This window comes from Amphiprion ocellaris, chromosome 19, assembly GCF_022539595.1.
Source record: "Amphiprion ocellaris isolate individual 3 ecotype Okinawa chromosome 19, ASM2253959v1, whole genome shotgun sequence".
Classification (NCBI taxonomy): domain Eukaryota; kingdom Metazoa; phylum Chordata; class Actinopteri; family Pomacentridae; genus Amphiprion; species Amphiprion ocellaris.
Genome location: NC_072784.1, coordinates 30,735,259 through 30,758,778, shown reverse-complemented (window position 1 = coordinate 30,758,778; position 23,520 = coordinate 30,735,259). Strand labels below are relative to the sequence as shown.

The window sequence follows — 23,520 nt, the reverse complement described above, 5'->3', positions numbered from 1 at the left end:
CGTAGCCAGGAATGCCATCGCTGCTAGCCAAACAAGAGCACGGCAAGCACTTGGGAGAAGGCTTGCTAGCAGCCACAGTGACGGGCAGAAAGCACAGCGCCCTCTGCTCATCTGCCAGCCTCTGAAACCCGCAGCGTTTAGTGGCTCAAGAAAAAACAAATGATGTGGTATTTTACTCAAAACAACAAAAGTCAGACAAAAAAACAACACAAACAAGACAAAATATTACAAAAATGAGACACAAAATGACAGAGACAAGACAAAGCAACAAAAAACTAGACAAATGACATGAAATGAAATGAAACATCCATCCATCCATCCATTATCTATACACCGCTTAATCCTCACTAGGGTCGCGGGGGGGGGGGCTGGAGTCTATCCCAGCTGACTCAGGTGAAGGCAGGGGACACCCTAGACAGTCACCAGTCTGTCACAGGGCTACATACAGAGACAAACAATCACTCTCACATTCACACCTACGGGCAATTTAGAATGATCAATTAACCTCAGCATATTTTTGGACTGTGGGAGGAAGCCGGAGTACCCGGAGAGAACCCACGTATGTACAGGGAGAACATGCAAACTCCATGCAGAAAGATCCCGGGAAAGCCGGGACGCGAACCAGGGACCTTCTAGCTGCAAGGTGAAAGTGCTAACCATTACATCACTGTGCAGCCCTTGAAATGAAACAAAAAAAGACAAAAAAGTTACAAAGTGACAAAAAGATGGACACAAATGAGAGAAAAATGAAAAAAAGGAACAAAGTGACAAAACAATGGACAAACGACAAACGAGACAAAAAATTACACAAATGACACAAATGAGACCAAAAATGACAAAAACAAGACACAAAATGACAAAAATGCAGACAAAAACACAAATGAGACAAAAAAAAACAATGAACGACAAAAAAAATGCACAAAACAGTTAATAAAGCAAAACACAAAATGACAAAAATAAGACAAAAAACACAAGCGAGACAAAAAGGAAAAACAAAATGACAAAAACAAGAACCAAGACAACAAAAACATGACACAAATGACAAGTCTGACAAAAAACAACAAAAACAGGACACAATATTACAAAAATGATACACATAATGAGGAAAAAATGAGACAAACGACATGAAACAAAACCAAAAAAGAGACAAATAGACAAAAAAGTTAGAAAGCGACAAAAAACGAGACAAACAACAAAAGTCAGACAAAAAAGACAAAATATTACAAAAATGAGACACAAACGACAAAAGAACAATGAGTAGTATTTTAGTTTATGACTTGTCATGGTCTAGAAATGATTTTGAATTTACAATCTGCAGTTAATGTCTTCTCTGTAACTTTTACACTTTAAAAAGTGGGCTTGATTGGACCCTCTAGTGGGCCGGTTTTGGTCCAGGGGCCACATGTTTGACACCCCCGCTCTAAGTGATAATCTTGTACTTGGGAGAAGGCTTGCTAGCAGCCACAGCGACGGGCAGAAAGCACAGCACAGAATTAAAACCTACAGAAGGTAAAATGTGTCCCTGCTGCCTTTAGTTGGGTTTACAAACTGCTGGCTAAGCACCGGCTGGGTAAGTCCTTGTGCTCTGCAAAGAGGATTGCGCTCTGTAAAACCACTTGAAGCTATTCTCAGTGTGCTCGTGTTAATGCTTTCTGACCCAGACTAATGACAAGGAAAAGAGAAACTTGTGCTGCACTCCTGGCTCCGTGAACAGGCCCTAAAATAACTCCGTCCACGAGGCCCGCCTCCAGCCCCGGTGTCAGCTGTGAGCTCCTGAGGTAAAACATTTTACTGGTCCAGCAGACCAGAGAGCAAACCCAACAAACGTCTTATGAAAACCCAATCACGTAGCTCTCTCGCTATTTCCACATTTGTCTTCATGAAACCAATAGGGTGCAGTAATAGTCCGTATGCAGGAGAGCTCTCAGCTACACAAGGACTGATCGCTGCAGGTTTGTGTTTCTGAAAAGGACAATTAGGGAAATGCTTTAAAGTAGTATTTATCTAAAAAAAAAAAATACTGCCAGGAGTCTGACACTCCATTTCAGAGAATTAAAACGGGTTTGATACTGGAACTAATGGAAGCACGGCTAACAGCCTAGCACAGGGGTGTCAAACATGCGGCCTGCGGTCCAAAACCGGCCCTCCAGAGGGTCCAATCCGGCCCCTGGGACGACTTTGTAAAGTGTAAAAATTACAGAGAAGACATTAACTGCAGATTGTGAATTAGCAAAACAATAAATTTAAAATAATTTCTAGATGTTGACAAGTTGTTTGGATCACAAAGTTGAATACTAGATTTCTCATTGTTCTTTTGTCATTTTGTGTCTCATTTTTGTAATATTGTATCCTGTTTTTGTTGTTTTTTTTGTCTGACTTGCCGTTTATCTCGTTTTTGTTGTCTTGTTTCTCATTTTTGTCGTTTTGTGTTTCCTTTTTGTCTCGCTTGTGTTTTTTGTCTTATTTTTGTCATTTTGTGTTTTGCTTTATTTGTTTTGTGTATAGTTCACGCTTTTGTAATTTTTTGCCTCGTTTTTGGCAATTTTCCATCTTTTTCATCGCTTTGTTACTTTTTTCCTAATTTTTTTGTCTCCTTTTTGGGGTTTTTTCATGTCGTTTGTCTCATTTTTTGTTATTTTGTTTCTCGCTTTTGTCGTTTCGTCTCTTACTTCTGTTGTTTTGTGTTATTTTGACTTTTTTTTTCCATTTTAATCATAAAGTAAAATACTATATCATTCAGTTCCAGATACCGGTGACTAAATGTTGTGTTCCTTTGTAGACACTCTGTGATCTGGAAGTTGTAATGTGGAAATGATAAACTGAGGCATAATGTTGTTGAAATTGAATTTATTTTTCTTAACAAATTTCAGGTTGTTCATGATGTTTTGTCAAAAGTTAATTCATTAAATGTGAACATTTTTAGAACATACTTTTTTGGCACTCAAACAAAGGAAAAATTGGGCTGAATGTGGAACCTGAACTAAGGTGAGTTTGACACTCCTGATCTACCAGCAACACACTGCACAGCATTTTAAAAACGACATCCTAGCAAACCAAAAAACTCTAACTGCAAAAACTTCTCGCAGAATGCAAGCTCATCATTTCCACTTAAGACTCCAGCTCAGCATCTGATCGCTGACACCAAACCCAATGACACAATCTGGCAAAACGCCCCTCAGCCCTCCAGCCAGGCATGAAAGCAAGAAAAGCCATCGGGAGTTTTGAACTGAAAGTTAGGCCGTATAGTAATCGCAGTGTTTAGTGGTCTGTTTTTGTTATCAAGCCCCCTTTGGCGCCTCTCTGTGAATACACACTGCCTCTTTCAGGGGCTCAGGATGCTGACTGGGGCCTCTAACCCCCATCAGACCCCTCAGACCCACCAGCTCTTCATCCTCTGCCAGGCTCAGAATCAAATTAGGAACTCTGACACATTAGTAAAACCAGCGGGGCCTCAGAGCTTACGTCAGTCGGCCCTCTACATGCATCGGGGCGCTGGCATTCCCAAGTCTGCACACACTGCCTTCTCGTGTGTGTCACTGCAGGATGTCAGGCTGCAGAGGTGGTTGGATCACTGATGCATCATGGATCAGCTGTGCATTCTCACTTCTTCTACCAGCAGGATTGGCACATTGTTTTTGCATGTTATTTGACTGTTTTTTTTTTCTTAAATATGACGTGTGAGCTAGCAGATACCTTGAATATATCTAAAAATGACCTGGTAAGTTACAGTTCCTGGAGATAATAGAAAAAAAGCCCAATCAGCACTCCAATAATATGTTTAATAAATGCAAAGAGAGATTATTTGTGCAACAGCTGCAGAATAAACAAGGAAGCACATGCAACAACCACTACTGTTAGTAAATTAAACTGCTCTAAAAACCTATTTTATCTCATTTATTCTTAACGGCACTCCTGGATACCTTGAATCTATGTAAAAATGTCCTGATAAGTTAGATTTCCTGCAGATACAGTTAAATTTTAATATAAAAACATCCAATTACCACTCCAAGACTGTATTTAAGCAATGCAAATAGAGACTAGAGAAAACAGCTGCAGAATAAACAAGGATGCACATGCAAACAATCACTCTTAATAGTAAATTAACCTGCTCTAAAACACTAGTTTACCTTATTTTTTTCTTACTGGACTGACTGGATACCTTGAATTTCCCCAATCCATGTATGTTTCTCTGCATCTAAGACCTGATAGTTCAAATTCTACATAAAAAAGCCCAATCAGCACTCCAATAGTATGTTTAATCAATGCAAAGAGAGATTATTTGTGCAACAGCTACAGAATAAACAAGGCTGCACATGCAAAACAACCACTATTTTTGGTGAATTAAACTGCCCTGAGACATTATTTTTCTTCCCGGAGTTACTAAATATCCCGAATCTATCAAAAACGACCTGATAAATACAATTTATTGCAGATGCAGTTAAAGTTTAATGGAAAAAAGCCTGATCACCACTCCAAGATTATGTTTAAGCAATGCAAAGGGAGACCATTTGTGCCATAGATGCAACAACCACTATTATTGGTAAATTAATCTGCCCTTAAACATTATGTTTCTTAGTGGAGCTACTGGTTACCATGAATCTATCTGGAAAAAAGACCTGATCAGTTCAATTTCTCGCAGGTGCACCTAAAATATAACATAAAACAGCCCAATCATTACTCCAACAGTATGTGTAATCAATGCAAAGAGAGATTATTTGTGCTATAGCTGCAGAATAAACAAGGATGCACATGCAAACAACTACTATTATTGGTAAATTAAGCTGCCCTTAAACATTTTTCTTACTGGTGCAACTGGACACCTTGAATCTATCTTTAAATAACCTGATAAGCTAATTCTCCTGCAGATACAATTAAAATTTAACACAAAAAAAGCCCAATTACCACTCCAAGACTGTATTTCAGCAATGCAATGGGAGATTATTTGTGCGACAGCTGCAGAATAAACAAGGCTGCACATGCAAACAACCACTATTACTGTGAATTAAACGGTGGAAACAGAGCAGCAGTGTGTGTGCAGGAGTGCAGCAGGTAAACTGGACTCTGCTAATGCGTTTAAAGCCAGTCAGGTGATGCATGTTAAATCCAGGCAGCTCTCTCGGGCAGTAATATCCACGTCGAGCCGAGTCCCGCCGATGTTTGCCGAAGCTGCTGCAAACACTCGACGAAGCACAAACACCAGGAATCGTCGGAGCTAAGCTAACTAGCTCCGAGTTAGCACGAAGAAAAAGCCTAAAAATACCCCGCAGATAACGGAGACGACACTGATGTCAAAGTGGGCTAAAGCTGAGGACGTTTTCCTCCCCGGCGCAGCTGCCATGTTTAACGGCGAGATTCCGCGATATTTCCGCAAGTGGAGAGAAAAACAACGCGGGGAGAGGAAAATAAAAGGGGGTGCAAAATGCGTCGAGCTACGGCGAAGAGTGAGAATCAAATCCTACCATGAAGCGTTCAGTAGGTTCTCATCGGCGGCGGAGCCTCTGCAGCCATTTTGTAGTAACTGACCGGAGCAGGAGACGGTTGAATCGGTGCTAACGGGGGGAGGAGGAGGGAGGAGCCTCACCTTGGGCCATGTGACCTTCAATAACAAAACAAACGGGCCCCGCTCCCACACGCCCCGCCCCCACGGGCCGACGTCTCCATGACAACTGCAGCCCCTCCATCACCGGTCTGCTGATGTGCTCCAGCTGTGCGCCTTTTTAAATATTTATTTATTTATTGTTGTATTTCCAGCAAGAAGAAGCAGAAGAAAGCGGGCAGGTAGAAGAGTCAAAGACCTGAGAGGGGAAAAGTGTCCAACAGGGATGAATATTAGTGCAGCTGAGTTCTAACACCAACAGAGGGCACAATTTCTACAGCAAACAGTCGGATAATACACGCTGTGCTGCTGCTGCTGTATGTCTGCATCTGTGCCACATGCATTAAATTCATGCACAGCTTCTCAAATATGATTATTACTCATCCTCTGCACATTTTAACTTGTTTGCACCAAATATTATGTGACTTTGCACATTGTCGGGTGAACAATGTGCACATTTCTGCACTCTGTAAATATTTCTTTTACTTTTTCAATTTTTTATTTTATTATTTTTATTATTGCACATTCCTGCACGTTGGAAATATTTCTATTAATTTTATATGCATTTTTAAAATTTCTTGCACATTTGTGAGTGAATAATTTGCACATTTCTGCACACTGTCAACATTTCTTTTACTTTTTATGGAAGCAGATCAGACTCATCAGACTCATCGGATTCTGAATTTTAAAAGCTGCTGAATTTCATACTTTGAATTTTTTATTTTTTTTATTTTTAACTGGGTTTTAGAATTTTGATGAGCTAAATTCAGGCATAAAAAATTCACATACATAATTTTGATGCAAAAAAATTCAAAGTATGAAATTCAGCAGCTTGTAAAATTCAGAATCTGATGAGTCTGATTTGCTTCCATACATTTTAATAATTTTTTTTATAATTTCTTGGACATTTTCAGGTGAATAATTCACACATTTCTGCATGCTGTAAATATTTCTTTTGCTTTTTAATAATTTTTTATAATTGCTTGGACATTTTCAGGTGAATAATTTCCAAATTTCTGCATGCTGTAAATATTTCTGTTATGTTTTAAAATTTCTTGCACATCCTCAGGTGAATAATTTGCACATTTCTTTTACTTTTTCTATTTTTTACTTTATTATTATTATTATTATTATTATTATTATTATTATTATTATTATTATTATTATTATTATTATTATTATTATTATTATTATTATTATTATTGTTGTTGTTGTTGTTGTTGTTGTTATTATTATTGCACATTCTCAGGTGAATCATTTGCACATTTCTGCACACTGAAAGACATCTTTTAATTATTTTCAATAATTTTGTGCACATCGTCAGGTGAATATTTTGCCAGTAATTTAAATAAATACTGCTTTTATATAAATTATTATAATTTCTTGCACATTTTCATATGTATAATTTGCACATTTCTGCACATTGTAAATATTTCTGTTTCTTTTAATAATACATGTTTAAACCTTCTCAGATGAATAATTTGCATATTCCTGCATGCCGTAAATATTTCTTTTACTTTTTTCTTTTTTGCGCATTCTCAGGTCATTAATTACACATTCCTGCATGCTGTAAATGTTGTTTTTTTTTTAATGTCTTACACATTTCTCAGGTGAATAATTTGTGCATTCCCACACACTTTAAGTATTTTTATTACTTTTTATAATTTCTTGCCCATTCCTGCACACCGTAAACACTTCTATGGCTTTTGTATTATTTTTAGCAATTTCTTGCACATTCCTGCACACTGTAATTAGTTTACTTTCTTATTATTTGTCTAATTCCTTGGTTTTAACTACATTTTCTGTTAATTTGCATTGTAACAAAGACAGAGTTCAGTTTAAGCGATTTCATGGAATAAAAACACTTCTAAATATGCAACTTTGATACACAGAATTAATTTTTGTGATTTAATCAATAAAGAAAAACACAATTTAAATAACCATAAGACACATAAAACAATAAAATTAACCAATATCACACAAAAGAATGAGAGAAAAGCCTTTAAAATGAATATAGCAGAGTTTACACAAACAGTGTAATTATCTAAAAATGTGCTTTATAATCCTACACCAGTCACAACGGACAGTTTCTGCAAAATGACTACATTTTGTACCTGAAGAATAATTTGAAAATATTTATTTTGTGTTTTCTGTCACCCACATGTTTAGAAATGTTTCTAAATCTCTCCTTATCTGTTTTTTCTGTCTTATTATCGGCTTATCAGTCACCTGTGATGTACTTTGAAGTGCACTAAGCTGCATGAACAGTTTTATTGAGTCTGTCTTTGGAACTTTCAGGTTTGTCAGCTTCACTGCACAAAACGTTTGAGCAAAATAAATGCTTCTTAAATCCTTCCAAAATTAATCACACGCTGCTAATTCAAAGATCAATACTGGAGGTACAGTAAAAGCATATGAGAGATATTTGAGCATATTTGCAAGCCAAACAGACAACCAGTGTATCTCTGATTGTAAACAAGCTTTATTACAAATATTATACTGGAGGTAAATAAGTAAGAACACAAACAGATACACTAATGCAACTGAATTCACATTAAATGTGTCTCTGCTGCTGAATTTAGACGTGTTTTCAAAACCTGTCAATATTTTGGTCACTTCAGACCAGGAGTGTCAAACTCATCATAGTTCAGGTTCCACATTCAGCCCAGTTTCATCTCCAGTGATCCAGACCAGTAAAATCACAGCATAATAACCTATAAATAATCACAACTCCAAATGTTTCCTTTGTTTTAGCGTAAAAAAGTGCATTCTGAAAATATTCACATTAAAAGAATCATCTTTTTACAAAACATCATGAACAACCTGAAGTTTCTTTAGAAAAATAAATTCAATTTCAACAACATTCAGCCTCATTTTATCATTTACACATTACAACTTACAGATCAGAGTTTATTTACAGACACAAAACATTTAGTCACCTGGAACTGAATGACGTAGTGTTTTACTTTATGATCAAAACAACAAAAGTCAGAGAAAAAAAAGACAATATATTACAGAAACAAGAGACATGAGTTACAAAATGATAAAAAAGGACAAAAACAAGACAAAAATGAATGAATAAAAGGAACAAAACAACAAAAAACCCACAAGTGAGACAAAAAGGAAACACAAAACAATGAAAACGAGAAACAAGCGACAAAAGTCAGACAAAAAACAACAAAAACAAGACAAAATATTACAAAAATGAGACACAAAATGACAAAAGAACAATGAACAATCTGGTATTTTACTTTATGATCAAAACAACTTGTCATGGTCTAGAAATTATTTTAAGTTTATAGTTTTACTAATTTAAAATCTGCAGTTAATGTCTTCTCTGTAATTTTTACTCTTTATAAAGTCATCTTGTGGGCCGGTTTTGGCTCGCGGGCCGCATGTTTGACACCCCTGCTTTAGAGAAACTCCCTCTGAGCATGACTCAGACGAAATCTCATCTCCTCCATTGAACTGAAAGGAAATAAATGCGACTGGAGTGCTGTTTGTCACCACTCATTGAGCCACATCTGCAGCTGAATAAATGCCTGTTTTGCACCAGAAGTCCTTCCTAAATGAGACTCTGGAAACATGAAATGATGAGCTGTGAATCTGATAACAAAGCAGGGCGATCCCCACCGTGTGCTCCCAATTACAGAACCATCTGTACCGGGTGTCGTATAGATGAGGGTGTCACCCACATCTGGGGAGCTGCAGAAATATGCATTTCGGCGGCGATGGTGGCAAAACACAATTAGTCAGTGTTGAGGATGATGGAGTGCAGGGGGAGAGTGTGGAGAGGAGAGGAGGGGAGACACTAATCACACAGCTCGGTCATGAATCTTCTGCATGTCAGGGCAGTAGATCATAATCCATCACCCGGATCCTCGCTAAACTTTTCACTGTATTTCTGATCACATTGTAGGGGGGAACTCCTTCAACAGCTGTCACAACAAAAGGAAACCGTTTCACCGGTTATTGTGTTTCTGATGATGAAAAGATTCCTGCATTATTCAGGTCACCAGTTTGGATGCAGGTTAATAATCACAGAGTTCTTGGTTCCGATCTGTGACCCACCTCCAAAAAGATCGGATGAATTGTCATGAAATTTGGTGCATATGTAGCCCTGTTGAGAAAGTGAAATACTATATCATTCAGTTCCAGATACCTGTGACTAAATGTTGTAGACACTCTGTGCTCTGGAAGTTGTAATGTGGAAATGATGAACTGAGGCACAATGTTACTAAAATTATTTTTCTTAAGAAATTTCAGTTTGTTCCTAATGTTTTTATCTATCTTAGCTGTCTTCACTGAAAAAAAACGCTTTTCTTTCAAAAATAAGGACATTTCTAAGTGACTCCAAATATTTGAATGATAGCGTACATCTTACAGTTATTTTCACATTTTGTACCTTGGTATATTTATATTAATTTATTATATATTTCTATTGCAGAAGTAGTCAGCATGGTACAGTAACAACAGAATTTTCCCTTGGGGCTCAAAAAAGTATGTCTATTCTATTCTATTCTATTCAGCCTCACAGAGCTGTGAGCAGAGATTCAGAGGTCCTCATACACAATCATGAATGCTCAAAAAAGGGAGGGGAACCTCGCTCAGGCACAGTTTACTAAATGAAAGGGAAAAATATGGAGCTGTGATTTCAGTTTTGCTCATTTGCATATTCTGCTTGTTGTGTTTCTCAAAATAAAAACACAGTCATCTGCCAGCTGTCCTCTACGTCACATGATGTCAAAATAACACGGTTTGCAGCTACAGTGCAGCGGCAGGTAATGATTCATTCTAGCAGTTTACATCATGCACCAGTTTAACAGAGGCACTAACTAAAACCTGTCAGTGTCTTTGCTACTATTGCTGCTATAGCTTTGACTCAGCTACACCTACTTTCATTTTAACACAACAGGTGTCAGGATAACTCATCACATGAGCATCTGCAACACCCTTGGTGGCCTTTAAGTATCAAAAACTATCTGGTATAAATGCAGTGCAACCTGCAGAATAAAACAAAAAGTCAGTAAGCAGTCCAGACGAGAGAATCTGACCTTGCTGCTTCCACACTGGATGTCTGCAGGACTGATTATAGCACACACAGAGTCAATGCGAATGTGAGAAATTCAGTTGTGACCCTGACCAGCTGACCCGTCTGGCTGAGGCTAAAGTTCAGCGTCACATTGTGGCCCCCGTGGGAGACGCAGGGCGGGTCGATCAAAGAGTTGTTTCTAAGGGAAGGACTTCAAGACCTCCTGGGAGCAGAGACACGTTTGTAATGATTCAGTTAAAAGTAGAAGCCGGGTTGGAAACACAACTGATGGTGTCCTCACATGGAACTGGGGGACATTTGGGATTCAAAATGTTTGAAAAATAAATCTTCTCTTTTACAGTTTTCTGCTCCATATTCATCAATAATAGGTACTGATTGGCTCAGCTTCCACATCAATGGCAGCATTTTTATTCCATGTTTTCTGTGTTGTTTGCTAACCCTACTCTAATCACAGTAACAGGGTTGCTAATCCATGCTAATGTGATCTTTTTCTCAGCAGTAGAAGCTAGATATTTAGCTGCTGTTACTGCTGACCATGAGGACAAACTGACTGATGGAAAACAGTCCAAAGAATTAGTCTGATCCTGATAATATGAGGTAGAGTGAGACATTCAATCAAGGCTGACAATGGGATGAAAAGATGAAAAATAGAAGAGAGGACATAGCTTTGATCTACCCATCCTCTTTCATGTCACGTAAACAGTTCAGCTGTAGTCTATGTTCCCAGGACTTCATTACTTTCACCATCTCCTCAGTCCTCACAGAGCTCAGCTAAACAGCTTTTTCTTCCTCTAACCCTCAGCCTGGAACTCACTACAGCAGAGTCTCAAGCTGTCCCACTTGATTCCTCTGGAGGACTTCAAACGTCTCCTAAATACTATGGAAATATCATCTTTTAGGATTTGTTCTTGTTCTTAGTGTTTTTACATTTTAACTTCATTGCTTGGTGCTTTGCACATTGATGTCTGTGTTGTGTTTTGTCATGAACCTGTCTGTCTGGAACTCAGTGCTATATTATTTTATTGTCTAGTACAGGTCCCTTAGTGTTGTTTGTCAGTGACTCAATGTTGTCTTGGTATGTTATTTGAGGACAGGTCTCCATTGAGGATGAGACCCAGTGTCTCAATGAGATTAACTGTACAAATGAAAATAAAAATAAAAAATTCTTTAAGAAAACTGTTTGATGATGTAAATGACAAAACAAGACAGAAAATAACAAAAACAAGACACAAAACGACCAAAACGGCACTGAGAATGACAGAAACAACACAAAAAATGACAAAAATAAGACACAAAAAAACCAAAAACAAGATATAAAATTACAAAAACGAGATAGAAAATGAAAAAACCAAGACAGACAATGACAAAAACAGGACACAAAATGACACAAAGACACAAAACAACAAAAACAAGACACAAACTACAGAAACAAGTCAGAAAATGCCAAAAACAAGACAGAAAATGATAAAAACGAGGCAGAAAATGCCAAAAACAAGACACAAATGACAGAAAAGTCAGAAAATGACAAAAACAAGATATAAAATGACAGAAACAAGACAAAACGACAGAGATGAGACAGAAATGATAAAATTATCATCACCAGATTATGCTAACATGTTGTGGGACACACGTTCCAAGTATAGTAATTATTATTTAAACTATTATTATGGTTGAAAGTAGTTTTTTATATTTGCTCTCAGGACAAGTACATTTACACAACAACTGCATGTTTTAGTATTTTGTACATGGATGATTTGAAATTTGATGGGTGGGACATAAAATGTCCTCCAGTCCTGGAATGACCCTTATAGCTGCCTTTAAAAGCTCAGACGTGACGATAACTGCACATGCATCTTCCTGCAAAAACTCCTAAATAATCTGTCAAACTTCTGGATGCTCGAGGTTTATTAGTAGTCATGGCGCTCACTATTGTTTTTACATAATTCTGGGTGTCTTTTAATCTATTAAGCTGTAACTGGAAAATAACTGGACTTCATCAGACCTTCTCTACTATCTGACTCTTGCATTGTGTTGCTTCTGAACTTAGAGACGCAGTTTTAGATTTTGGTGCACCTGACTGCTGAAACAACTTAAAATTAATGCGCATATTTACCGAATTTTCAGTTTTTGGGGTTTTTATTTTTCTACTGTATCTCAATTTACACTCTAATTATTTAATCGAACAAATCATCTTCCCCAAAGAGTACATTATAATGTTGTTATTTAACCATTTCTCTGTTAGAATCTTTTGTTGGTGGTTATTTTTTCTTCTTTTCTCTGGACTAACGGATCTCTCCAATATAAATAAATGTTCAGTGAATGAATTGATAAAACATATATGTTAAATGTCGGCAGTTTGGAACATAATGACGTTCATAACTGCAGATATTAGTATGCATTCGAGGAAATTGAATAAATATTTCCATTTCATGCTGTTTTTTGCATGAAAATACATCTTCTTTGTCATGCATCATGCGTGTTTGTCCTACAAGGTATACATGGATCAATGAAAGGCGGGGGTCTATTTATACGTAAGCTAAAAAAAGGAAGATTGTAAGCTTCACACTTCAAATCATGCTCAGACAAGCGCAGCGGATTGGTTCGGTGACAGACTGAAGGTCTCGGTTGTCACTTGAGCGTTTGTGTCACTTGTGTTTGTGTCTCAAATAAGAAAAGGCTGTGCAGTTAATTTGAGGGATACATCATCATACTTCACTTCATAAGGCTGTAATTGAAAGAGAGATCAGTGATTGTGCTCTGCAGCTAGTCAGACGTGAGCTGTGTGGGTGGGCATTAACCCCCCATACAGGCCCACTCCACACTAATCAGATTTATGGCATAAACATAATTGTGTGTCTTTATGGATTCAAATGGTTCAACTGAACAATTAAGCTCTGGCAAACAGTAATTTGCGTTTCCTTTTTTTATTTGCTGTCTGATCTTTTTCTTTCTTCTCACCACCAAACATGTCTGAAAGATGGAACTGGAGATGATTTCACATGCTTTTATTTCATCTCGTCTAGATGATTGTAATGCCGTTTTTAGCTGCTCGTCTTTGAACAGGAACTAACCGAAGATCCCACATCACCCCAGTCCTGTCCTCTCTTCGACGGCTCCCAATCAGTTGTCGTCTTCATTTTAAAATGCTGGTGCTAACTTTTAATGCTTTTTAGACTGCGGTATATTGCCGACCTCCTTCACCCGTACGAACCTAATAGAGTTCTCAGGTCAGGACAACAAAAATGACTTGCTGTCCCTCTAACCAAGTATAAAACCTGTTGTGACTGTGCTTTCCAAGCTGTATCACCAAAACTGTGGAATGCTCTTCCTCTCCAGCTGAGATTGGTCGACTCCTGTGAAGCATTTATGAGGCCGCTGAAGTTGTTTTTGTTCAGACAGGCTTTTGGTTGACCTGTAGTTGCTTAATTTTATTTTTTAAATTTTATTTATTGTTTTAAACGCACTGTTTGGTTGTTACTCCCATTTGATCAATTCATGATCTTTATTATTTTTCATTTTTGTTTTTGTCTTGTTTTATTACTCTGCCAAGGAACGTGGCAGAGTAATGTGGCGATCAGCGTTGGCTTGTCTGTCTGTCTGTCTGTCTGTTAGCAACATTACTTAAAAACAGACAAACGGATTTGGATGAAATTTTCAGGGAAGGTCAGAAATGACACAAGGACCAAGTGATTAGATTTTGGCAGTGATGCAGCTTATAGTCTGGATCCATGGATTTGTTAAAGATTTCTGTATCATTGTGAAATAGCGGCATGCTATAACTATGTACTTCACTATAGTCATTTTGGACTATTTTGAGTCATTTTGGCAATTATTTAATCATTTACGACACATCTCTTGTCATTTTGGTCAAGTTTCAAATAATTTTAGGCCAATTCTGAATAATTTTTAAAATCAATTTTGGACATCTTTGAGTCATTTTGGAAAATTTTCAAATCATTTTACAATTCCTATGTCTTTAAGGACATTTTTCAAGTTATTTTGGACATTTTTTGAGCCATATTGACCATTTTTTGATGATTTTGGACACATTTCGTGTTATTTTGGACAATCTTCAATCATGTTGGATAAGTTTCAAATCATTTAGAACACATTTTAGTAGTTTAGGACATGTTTTAAGTTATTTTGGATATTCTTTAGTAATTTTAGACATGTTTTTGAGTAATTCTGAGTTCAAGTGAACGTCAGCTGTCTGATGATCACATGACTGCGGTCCTACTACAAATCCACTGCTGTGGACTTATCGGGACTTAATCAGAAATGATACAAGGAACAACTGATTAAATTGTGGGGGTGTTTCTGAGTCCCATCAATTCCCGCCGCCCGCTACATATTTAGGTCACGTCATTCGGTATCTGTACATAATGTACACATGCATAACACACACCTGTGCTCAGCACAAGGTCATTTTGTTTGTGGGTACATCTATATTAAATGGACATATTCTACATTGCCATGATTTCTGATCAATAACTAATAAACAAATGCTGCATTTCTAAAAATAAATAAATAAATAAAATGCTGCATTTCTGACAATGCCATATGGGGGAATGAACAGCCTTGGAGGAGGACTGCACTCTGAGTGCTTTTCTTGTTATTGTTGTAAAGCACTTTGTGATTTTATATCTGTGGAAAGGTGCTACATAAATACATTTTACTTACTTACTGACCAACATGGCAGTTTCTTACATTCACTCTCATAAATGCAGCCTCTCTCCCACAGTGAGTGGAGCGAGGGAGGATGGGATGTCACGGTGATACGCTTTGAAAGCTCGTCTGTTCGTCATCCTTCAACGTCAGTTCATCCCGCCGCTGACTGCACCTGCCAAGGTCAGCATGCTGCTGCTGGAGGTGGGGGGAATGGAGAGAGGAGCTCCACCAACAGCTATGATTGTTTCTTTTTTCATTTGAGATGAGATTAAAGTCCTCAGGGGCAGAGATACCAGTCTGTTGTGACATAATGAGTCTTTTCTACTGAGCTAACAGACACTTGGGCCAACAATGGCCGCGGTCGATACTCGTCTGCCGCTCTTGATTATATGTAGAGAACCAGAGCGACAGAGAGAGTCGATGCCCAGAGACGAGAAGGGACGACTTGTCTTTCACCAGAAACAAAGAGCGTGTTTGTAAAACTAAAATTGATTAACAGCACATGAAACTCTCCAGTTTTCTCTACTGGATGAATATAGTAATGGTAATAGCAGCCACACAAACACACCTTCCTCTCCCCACAGCATCCAGCCATCAGTGTGATGAATGTCTCCTTCCTGCGAGTGACCTCTGGAGGTCAGCAGTTGTGGTGGAAAATTCAGCCAAACTGCCTCATTTCTCCTGCAGCAATGACAAAGGAGCAGCTCAGATAGAATTCACTGCTGCTCAGATGTAATTAAACAGAGCTGGGAGTCTGTGGAGCTGGACTGAACCAGGGCGAGGAGTGTGGAAGTAAAATCAACCGGGAGCTTTTAGGCGATCATTTATTATCTGTTTGTTCATTTAGTGCATCTTCATTGTTGGAGAAGGGTTGGGTTAATAATATAAGAGTTACCTCAAGGTTAAAAATGAGAGAAGATGCATTTACAGTCCTAAAATTATCATTCCACCAAGGAACACAGCGAAGTTATGTTATCGGCGTACGTTTATCTGTTTGTCTGTCTGTCACCAACATTACTCAAAAATGGACAAATGGATTTAGACAAATTTTTCAGGGAAGGTCAGAAATGACACAAGGACCAAGTGATTTGATTTTGGCAGTGATGCGGCTTATAGTCTGGATCCACGGATTTGTTGGAAATTTCTGTGTCATTGCCAGATAGCAGCACGGCATCACTGTAACCATGACAACAAGTGAACACTACGTCAGCTGCCTGCTGACGATCACATGATTGTGATCCTACTACAAATCCAGCGCTGAGGACTTACTGGGAAAATTTCATCTAAAATCATTCATCTAAACCCATTAGTCTGTTTTTGAGTAATGTTGCCCACAGACAGACGGACAGACGGACAGACAGACAGACAGACAGACAGACAGACGGGCAAACTAAGAAGAAGATCTCTGGCCTTCCCAGGATCTTTCTGCGTGGAGTTTGTATGTTCTCCCTGTCCATCCGTGGGTTTTCTCCAGTTTTCTCTGGCTTCCTCCCACAGTCCAGAAACATGCTGAGCTTAACTGGTGACTCTAAATTGTCTGTAGGTTTGTTGGTAGGTGTGTTGTTTGTCTGTATATGTAGCCCTGTGATAGACTGTTACCTGTCCAGGTGAACCTTCACCCTAAGTCAGCTGGGATAGACTCCAGCCCCCCATGACCCTAATGAAGATTAAGTGGTATATAGATGATGGATGGATGGATAAACAACATACAAGTGTCTTCCAATGGTAAACAGATAAATAGTGCACAAAACCTGTAAAGTTTATTGTCATTTTTATTATATTTTTTAATTTCTACTGTATTTACTTTATATAGTGTGTATACTTTACCTCTTTAATTTATAGTTGTGTGTTATTGAGTTTCTTACTGTCACTTTACTGCTGTGATGCTGCAGATTTCTCCTTGTGGGACCAATAAAGGATATTCTATTCTATTCTATTCTATTCTATTCTATTCTATTCTATTCTATTCTATTCTATTCTATTCATTTCATTTTGCTCTTTATATCTCCTTATGTCTTGATTGACTTTCTCTGTTTGCATGTTTTGATTGTCAAAGCACCTTGTGAACGCTGCGATATCAATAAAGTTATTATTATTACTCAAGGGTAGAACCCTAGAAGCCGGAGGCATAAAATATCCATGACAGGAGGGATTTTTTTGTTTTGTTTATGAAGCTAGTTCGTTCAGCTCTGTAAACACAAGTGGATGACAGTAATCAAATGTCCACGTAGAGGTCCGCTACACTAAAACCTTTACTGCATCGCATCACGACACTGCGCCGAGATTACAGTCACCATCTGCCTCAGTGAAGCAGAAACATGCTCATAAACACACGCTTACATCCAGGAGAGACTGAGAATTAACATAAAAATATAATAGAACTATAGTGAGCGAGGAATCGATCAGTCACCACCGATGGGAACGAGCTGCAGCATTATAAAGCAAAACTCCATATGCTACATGCCAAAAAACCCCATTTGTTCCTCACGTATGCCACCCCTGCCTTGGGATGTGGTCGTAAATTATACATAAGTATGTCATTACGCACAGAAGCCAGCGACAGTGGCCTAATGAATATGGGCAGCGTTGCAGTCAGCAGCAGCATCCCCTCACTGGAGAGATCCTATCTAGGCCACGGCATCAATCTTCCTGTCAGCGCCACCGCAGCCGCTATCTGCGCCTCGCCACCATAAACACATATATTATTCATGAATTAGCATTATTGTCCACTTAATTATTCATCGGGTCTTAATTATCCGGCTGATAATCCATTCCAGGTCGTGGGAAATTAGATCAGGAAAGATAACGTTGTTTCAAGGGTCTCGCCATGTTGGACTGGTTGTGAATCTACGAGTGTTGCTAAAATGGAGAGAAAGTAGACGAGACAAACAGGCTAGAGATGTATTTAGACCAGGGGTGTCAAACTCATCTTAGTCATCTTGAACTGAATGATATAGTATTTTACTTTATGATCAAAATGACAAAAGTCAGACAAAAAAGACAACAAAAACCAGACAAAATATTAGGAAAATGAGACACAAAACAACAAAAGCCAGAAACAAAATGACAAAAAATGAGACAAACGACTCAAAACAAACAATGAAGAGACAAAAAATTAGACAAAAAAGAAAGTGGCAAAAAAATGGACAAACGACAAAAATTAGACCAAAAAATGACAAAGCGAGAAACTTAACGACAAAAAAAATGGACGAACCACATCAATGAGACAAAAAAAACAAAATGACAAAAACGCTGTGCAAAACAACGCATAAAGCAAAACACAAAATGACAAAAATAAGACAAAAAACAGAGACAAAAAGGAAACACACAACAAAAACGGGAAACAAAACGACAAAATTCAGACAAAAAACAGGCAAAAATAAAACACTACAAACTTGAGACACAAAAGAACAATGACCAATTAAATATTTTACTTTATGATCAAAACAACTTGTCATGGTTTAGAAATTATTTTAAATTCATAGTTTTACTAATTTACAATCTGCAGTTAATGTCTTCCATCCATCCATTATCTATACACCACTTAATCCTCACTAGGGTCATGGGGGGGCTGGAGTCTATCCCAGCTGACTCAGGTGAAGGCAGGGGACACCCTAGACAGGTCACCAGTCTGTCACAGGGCTACATACAGAGACAAACAATCACTCTCACATTCACACCTACGGGCAATTTAGAATGATCAATTAACCTCAGCATATTTTTGGACTGTGGGAGGAAGCCGGAGTACCCGGAGAAAACCCACGCATGCACAGGGAGAACATGCAAACTCCATGCAGAAAGATCCCGGGAAAGCCGGGACACGAACCAGGGATCTTCTTGCTGCAAGGCGAAAGTGCTAACCACTACGCCACTGTGCAGCCCCCGCAGTTATTGACTTCTCTGGAATTTTAACACTTTACAAAGTCGTCCCACAGGCCGGATTGGACCCTCCGGTGGGCCGATTTTGGTCCGCGGGCCACATGTTTGACACCCCTGCTCATACAGAAATATTGGGACGTTGAACTTATGTAGCTACACAACAGCAAATAGATGCACCATTCTTCTTAGACATTGTTTTGCCACACGATGTGCTTCACAGATCACAGTCTGCAGTCCAGATCAGTGTTGAGTCTTTATTAGGATCCCATACGGACAGTCTGGTTGCAGGTCTGGTAAGAGCTACTCGTATGTACTTTTGTCTTCTTCGAACGAAATTACAGGGAAGGATTCTTTATCTGAGTCATGGTAATAAGTCTGAGAGGAAAAAAACAATCATTTTTGGTGAAATTATCATTATTTTGACCTGTAAATGCAAACAATGACATCACTGATTTACATTAACAGGACAATAAAAAGCGGTTTTAAAAGGGTGATGAATTGCAATTATCACCCTGAGGACTGTGTAAGTAGTAGTGGAATCATGATGAAGGTGAAGACAATAGTCCATAAAAGAAGAAGCTAAAAGAAAAATCCTCTTTGTTTTAACCAAAACATCCTGATTCCTCCTTTTATTTTCCCCGCTGCTGTCCTCCACCTCTGGCTATGTTCTCTGTGCTGTCACCTCACCTCCCCTTCCTGCAACCACCTACCTCACCCTCCTTGTTTTCTAGTCCGAGCACATCCACCACAGAGGGTGATGAATCATTCATAGCAGCACAGAATGCCCTCAGCCCTCTCACCAGACAGACAGACAGACAGACAGACAGACAGACAGACAGACAGACAGACAGAGGAGAGGGCTGAGATAGAGAAGCTGCAGATGAAGTGAGCTAAGATGTAAGACAATACAGTGGGCAATAGATTAAACAGATGAATTAGATTAAAAGCACGTTATTGGGGAGGCTGGTGGAGACGTTGACAGTTTAATAAGGTCTGACGTGACAATACGAGCGGATTTCACATTGGACTGACGTTTTTTACACATGTAATAATGACTCAAGACAAAGCCCTTTTCCTTTTCGTTAATTTATGTCTGTCTGCTTGTGCAGCGATCATGAATGGAATACGTGTGAAGCTTTTTGATGCAGTTGGAGCTGGACTAGAAGAAACAAAGCCAGTAAAAGCTATATTATATGCAGAGTTTGCTAATCGAGGACAAGCAACGTAAATTTAAACCACCAAAAGTTTGCTGGATCTACACTACCATTCAAAAGTTTAGGGTCACCCAGACAATTCCATGTTTTCCATAAAAACTCCCACTTTTCTCCATGTGCTAACATAACTGCACAAGTGTTTTCTAATCATCAATGAGCCTTTCAACACCATTAGCTAACACAATGTAGCATTAGAACACAGGAGTGATGGTTGCTGGAAATGTTCCTCTGTACCCCTATGGAGATATTCCATTAAAAATCAGCTGTTTCCAGCTACAATAGTCATTTACCACATTAACAATGTCTACACTGGATTTATCATTCATTTAATGTTGTCTACATTGAAAAAACTGTTTTTCTTTCAAAAATAAGGACATTTCTAAGTGACCCCAAACTTTTGAACAGTAGAGTACATGAATTAAAGTTGCTCCATATTAGTTAAATTTGCCCTATATCAGCTAAAGTTGATATTATTAGATAAAGTTTCACAATATTTAAGTTGCTCTATATTAGTTAAAGTTGCTCTTAATGAGTTCTGATGTTCTATGTTAATTAAAGTTGCTCGATATTAGCTAAAGTTGCTCAATATTAGCTAAAGTTGCTCTAAATGAGTTAAAGTTGACCTACAGTATGTTTCTAAAGTGACGTGCAGGAAACTTTAAATACAGTAAATGCAAACCGTTCTATACAATCTTTTAAGTGAAATGATTCCCATCGGCTCTGTTATTTGCACCATCATATGCACTCAGATGTTTTTGTTTAAAACATTATTGATAATATAAAATAATCAATGCCGGATATTGTTTCCATATTTTTCGATGCGGTTCAGCTGTCATCGTTGAGGTCAGAGTGGAAGTGCATCCATTATATGCAGTATGTAGAATAAAATAAGACATTATTAATGCTACCAAACTAGTATCCAGCTATAAACACTATATGAGGCTATATGAGGCAACAGGAATCAGTTGTGGCATGCTTTAGTCGTGTGTGTGCAGCCGAATGATATTTATTCCTCTAACTGTGGTCAGCAGGCCTCTGAATCATAAAGCTATAACACACTTATGGTCCGCAGAGACCACCCCATGTGGAGCAACACAAATAGTCCCTGACAGAGCGAACACGGCCACACAGGGAGCTCCTGAATGTGTTGTGAGAGCAGCTCTGTCCTCGTGTCGATGATATTATCAGCAGCAGGAGAGGAGCTGGAGGCTTGAGGCGAGCCGGGGAGGATGGGATAAAACAAGTCTCCCCTCGTTACATCAGCTCTGTATGGATTTTCCATTTCACATCTGTGTGAAAACCCTTCTCCTCACACCCCCTCCTCTCTTAGCATTATTTACCTATAGAGCAACAATAAAACCCTCTGTTTGGCTCAGACTATTACGTTACAGATACAGCAGCTCATTTCCCTCAGGGGAAAGTTAATCAGCTGCTGCAGCGTTTGGTGGGATTGGAAGCACTCATGGGTCACGATACTGTAGGACACCGTTAAAAAAACACTAAAGATTCATTTAGGAACGCACAAAATGCTCCCAACAGCCCTGTGAGAGGAGGATAAATCTCAGTGTGATACGCTGAGTTATGATTGTGTTACGGCGGGAAAACCCAAACTGTACAATGATGCAGAAAAACAGCAGGGAGTGACACAAAACAATGAAAAAAAAGCACACAAAATGACCAGAAAGAGACTCAAAATGAACACAAACAGATGCAAAACCAATGCAAAAAGAAACAAACACCTTTTAGACACACAAAGATGCAAAACGGCTGCACGCAAACAATAAAAAAAGAGCTGAAAAACAAACAAAAAATGCCATGAAAAACATTAAAACTGATGCAAAATGAACACAAACAGATGCAAACAGAAACAAAACTAAAAAACCACTCAAAAGAAATACTGAGAGCTACAAAACAGCCAAAAACAGACATTAACATCTACAAAGGTACACAAAAACAGCAAAACACTAAAAAAATAACCATTAAGAGATGCAAAACTGATGAAAAGAGACGCAAAATGAACACAAACAGATGCAAACAGAAACAAAACAACAGCAAAAATGCACAAAATTACTCAAAACAAATACTGAGAGCTACAACTGCCAAAAACAGACATCCACATCTAGAGAGGTGCACAAAAAGAACAGGAAGTGACACAAAACAACCACAACAAGACATAAAACAATAAAAAAAAAAAAATGCAGAAAAGATGACCAGAAAGAGTTCAAAACTGATACTAATTAAATAAACTGAATATCAGCAGACGCCCGTTTAAAGTGAACATTAAAACTGATCAGATTGTATTACAGCGGGAAAACCCAAACTGTATATTCATCACACAAGCAATGACACACGTGCTGATTGTGAGAACAGTTAATCCATACATCATAAAACCCTCTGCTTTAAAACACTCAGATTGTTTGTCTGTACACAGCATATAATCAGCATATAATCAGCAGGAAACCCAGGAGCTGGTATGACTGGATGGAAAGTACCAGAGAATTACAGGGGAAAGAAAAATATCTTCCGTGTGACTTAAAAACTGTTTCTATGCACAGGCCATCAGGCTACTAAAACTCACCTGCAATATCTAAAAATAGCAGTATTTGCACATATCAACACCTGTTCACATCTGACAGTATTGCACAAGATGCTAACATTTGCACAAAGAATTTATTTTAAAACTATTTTTATTACTCCACCAAGGAGGTGGAGCCTCATTGGAGTTATGTGATGATTGGCATTGATTTGTCTGTCTGTCTGTCTGTCTGTCTGTCTGTCTGTTAGCAACATTACTCAAAAACTGACCAACAGATTTGGATGAAATTCTCAGGGAAGATCAGAAATGACAAAAGGACCAAATGATTAGATTTTGTCAGTCATGTGGCTCATAGTCTGTTTCTGAGTCCCATCAATTCCCGCCGCCCGCTACATATTTAGGTCACGTGATCCAGTATCCATACATAATGTACACATGAACACACGCCTGTGCTCAGCGCAAGGTCATTTTGCTTGTGGGTACATCTATATTAAATGGACACATTCTATGTTGCCGTGTTCTATTCTTTTCTATTTTATTTTATTTGTTTGTTCAGTTTTGTAAAGGGAACTCG

At 38.4% G+C, this 23,520-nt stretch overlaps 1 protein-coding gene across 3 annotated transcripts in view; it reads right to left on the bottom strand.

Moving 5' to 3' along the window:
- LOC111576159 (trinucleotide repeat-containing gene 6C protein-like) overlaps positions 1 to 5,668 on the bottom strand; it is a 63,559-nt gene extending 57,891 nt beyond the window's left edge. For all 3 annotated transcript variants that reach the window (XM_023281710.3, XM_023281712.3, XM_023281714.3), the window contains exon 1: positions 5,460 to 5,668. The gene's annotated coding sequence lies outside the window, so the exon portion shown is untranslated. The remainder of the gene's footprint in view (positions 1 to 5,459) is intronic.
- Positions 5,669 to 23,520: the final 17,852 nt, after the last annotated feature.